Raw genomic sequence first — 4,382 nt, forward strand, 5'->3', positions numbered from 1 at the left:
GTAATCAGACATGATACAGTTCTCTTCTCTCCTAAGCCTTTTTAAAAGAAGTATTGTAGTAACTATAAAAGAGAAATCCTTGCAGCAATACAGTTCATGGGTCAATTATGCAGAGTAGGATGAAGAACTGTCTCTTTCATTTGCGTTAACTTGCGGTCTCCTGATTTCAGCGAGATAACTCAAATCTTTTGTATTATTCAAAGTGTCAGGATATTGATTTTATCTGCAATGTGGCTTACAATGTTCTCACTTAAAGTATGGAAAATAAATTATGTTGAGGCACAATGCAATATTATGCATGTTAGGAAAGATGGAAGATCCTAATTCCAGGTTTAAATTAAAGAGGTCTGAATTGGCTGGTGATGAGTCAGAAAAGAAATCCTGGAGATTTTGTACCTTGAAAAAAGAAAAGTTTATAGTTCTTTTAAAATATATATTTATATTACTGGTATGTGAGCATGGCTCTTGTCTTTCAATAAACTTCATCCGTAACCAAGTCACGATGAGAAGATTGGACAAACCATGCACATTATTTATATTAGCTGGAAAGGTCTTGCTAATTTCAGCTACATGCCAACCCCCAACTTTCTTGAATTACCAAGGCATATTGTGATGTGAAGCAAAGGAGAGATCTAGCCTTAGGCACAAGATAAATAATGTCCTATTATACAATGCAGACAGCATCAGGAAATATCTATGCTTGCCAGTTTCACTATGCACTGAAGCAAGAACAGAAAGCACAAGATTCATCCTTTTGGCCAATGATTATTTCAAAGGCTTCATCTTTTTTTTTTCTTTACTTTTCCTAAAAACCCAGCTGAGGAAATATAATGAGAGAAAAATTCTAATTCCTAAAGGTAAGTCTTAGTCAAGATTAATAAATAAAAAACGATAAGGGTATTATTTAAGAGACAGAGGGTCAGAAAATGAGAATATGAAGGGCAGAGGAAGGGTATTTAGAACCCATAATTAAATATGGTTCCTGATCCACAACACATGTCTGTTTATCTATCTATCTGAAAAGCATTGGACCCATTCTGGGACATTTCTACGTACGCCCCAAAATAAAAAAGCCCAATATACTTCTTCATCCAATTGTATAATTATCACAGACTCCAATATACGACATAGCCAAGAAACTTACAAAGAAGCTTAGACATCTCTTAGAGGAAAGTGAATATTAAGTTCCCACTACAATGCCTCAGAAAACCAAAGACCTAAAAATAGAAGATAAAGTCATGGTTTCATTTGATATCAAAGCACTCTTTGCATCCATAGATCCTAACTAACAAAAAAAAAAATCCTTGGTAGCAGTATCACACAACATACCTGACCTAGCCAAATACACTATGATCAAAATACCCGGGATCATGGGTCTTATCAACCTCTGCCTCTCTACATTCACTTGCACTGATTCAGTTATCTGGTTGGGTAATGAAACATCTGGAAGAAAATAACCAATCTCAGGCAGCACCAAGGACTGACTGACTCCCTCTCCTGGAAGAACTCAAAATGATAGTCCTGCTCTTTAAAAAAAAGAAAAGAAAACTTTTTTACAGTGCTATGGGAAGGGACTAAAATAAAATAGGCATCCATTACAATTATTTAAACTGATTGCACATATTCTATTTTTCATTTCATCTTTAAAAAGATAAGCTTTTTGTCATTTTTTTATTGTGAGTACACTGGCCCACATTAAAAATGAAATTCTGTTGCCAGCTCTCAAAAGAAAGTATATATCTACACATACACATACAAAACACACCTATACACATGCAATATACCAGGGGTATCAAACTAACGGCCGGTTGCATCATGCAGAGGCCGCTCCCACCCCAGCTCCAGCAATGCGAAAAAAGTTGTGATACGTCACGACACATCACGTGACGCAGTGAGTTTGACACCTGAGCTGTGACTGAATCTGAATGTCCTGCTTCAGATACCACAAAAAAACAAACCCTTTTGTAGCTATTATTCAATTATCTTGTGCCAAATATCAGTGGCTTTCACCTAGAAAGCTCTAAGGGCTGCAAAAATTAAACAAGCACAGTTCCAGCTCATAGAACAAGCATTATCCAGCCTGTATTTGGAGACATTGGCAGATACTTGCTGCTAGATTAGCAGCCACTTCCTCAAGAACCAGCCTGTCACAGCTTTTCCTTTAGTTCAGCGAAGGTGTGTAAGTGATATGTATTTCTGGAGGAATATAGAATAACAGAGTTGGAAGGGACCTTGGAGGTCTTCTAGCCCAAACCCCTGCTTAGGCAGGAACCCCTATACCATTTCAGACGAAAAAAGCAAAGTGTGTCTTCTGCCAACCCAATTTTTGACTTTCTTTTTGACACTGGCACTAATTGCAACTTTGGAGCTCCTTGTTTTGGCAGCCACTGTAGGAGTAAAGCTGTCTTAGCTAAAGTAGCCAGAAACAGAAGTTTGGTAGTACTTTTTCCAACTAACTTGTCTTATTAAAATGCATAATGAGTTTTTACTTCAGTAGCAAAACTTGATCTGATTCTGCCAAGAATATGTAAATAGGAAATTCACTCATATACTTTGTGCATATTAATATATATTAGTGTTTGATTTTGCACTTGATGATGGTATGACATACTGTGCCCACTAATGAATGGTAAATCATAATACTTTTCATTCAGTTTATTGTAAAAGAAGCTTTGTTTTCTTTTTTTCAGAGCATTTTCAAATTATTTTGCAAATACTTTTGATGGTACTTTGAGATTATTTTACAGTTGTGTCACAACTGAGTTTGTAAGGATATTGTTTTGTTTTTTCATGGCACATCTTTCCATTATTGTGAACCTTTTCTTGGAAGTCCTTCTTCCTGATCTGAGATGTCTTTGCTTGAGAAATGTCACTCCTTGAGAAAATATTTTTTAAAATTTTCCTAATGAGAAATCAAGAATTGTGCATTTACCCAAAATCTTTTCTTAGAGAAAGGAAATTAAGAGCACTTGCTTGTTGTGAAACTGAGAGCATATGGTAAAAAAATGTTTAATATCATGACATAAAACTAATTTGTAATAAAATGGGATTCACTGGTATGCAGATAGGCCCCTTAATAGTATCTCCAACCAGCTAATGGCAGACTGAAAAGGGCTGAAGGTGAGCCCAGAAAGCAAAAGTGAAGAGGCTATAGTTTCCTGGCTCCATCACTTTGCAACTAAGAGAGATCCTCATGTTTATGTTAGGCTAATGGTATTTTCGGGAAGATTCACCTGTAGGCTGACACAGCTCATTATTAGTAAATGGATAAATCAAGCCATCAAGGTCATTCTTTTAAGAATTATTGTATTGGATTATGATGTTTCTATCCAGTATGCTTCTTCTAGATCAGGCAGGTCAAACTCGTGACATCATGTGATGTCGTGCGACATATCGCGACCTTTTCCCCCATTGTCGGCAATGGGGTGGGTGCGGTTTCGTTGTAATGTATCTGGCCTGCGGACCGGCAGTTTCACATGCCTGTTCTAGATAAAACTTTAATTTTTTTGTTCAAGTTCTGCAAACATTCCATTTTGAATACATAGTTTTAATACCATATTTTGCAGGAACCAATCACCAGTATGAACCTAGGACTGTGTGTAGGGAGCTTTTTAATGTTATTATTGCACTGAATGTTCAAATTCCTTAAAACAGTCCTAGTTCTAAAATATTATTACCAATTGTTATAAGACATCAGATACTTAGGCTACTTTTCTACTTGAGATTTTTTGAAATGATCAATGATTAAATCTGGGATTATATAATAATATATTTAAATTCTCAAATTGAGCTTATTTACTTATACTTTTATTTTACATAACAGATATACATTTTTACACATATACATAGTATTGCTTTATTACCAAAATATTCTGTTTTAACTCTGTCTCATGGCTTAACTTACTTTACTATTAAATATTCTTGGACTAACATGGTGTTTTTACTTCATAAAATGGCCTGAATTTTTCAATTAAGCAACAACAATTAAGTTTATTTATAACAGCTAAATGATATGAACAGCTTACAGTATCCAGGTTGCTTTCCCTGGACGGAATTTCACTCACTTCTTTGATAATCCCTGCTTCCATTTGTAAAACTGCTGATTTTGGGCTCATGATGTTTGATTCAAAAGGCTAGACTTGGAATATATTTAAATTCTGTCTTGAATCAAGCCCAGCCTCTGGTGTCTATATTTTAATTTTAAAGCCACTGGCTGTTGTTTGGGGATTGGGCAGCCTAAACCTGTGATAAATAAATATGCAGACAAAATACATACATGGACACATGTTTTCTTGGCAACAGTACAGAAGTGATTAACCACTATCTTCTTTTGGATTTTTTTTTTTTTAATATCCCAGGCTACTCTTCAGCTGTGGGATTCC

This window comes from Protobothrops mucrosquamatus, unplaced genomic scaffold (assembly GCF_001527695.2).
Source record: "Protobothrops mucrosquamatus isolate PMUCROS unplaced genomic scaffold, P.Mucros_1.0 scaffold877, whole genome shotgun sequence".
Classification (NCBI taxonomy): Eukaryota; Metazoa; Chordata; class Lepidosauria; order Squamata; family Viperidae; genus Protobothrops; species Protobothrops mucrosquamatus.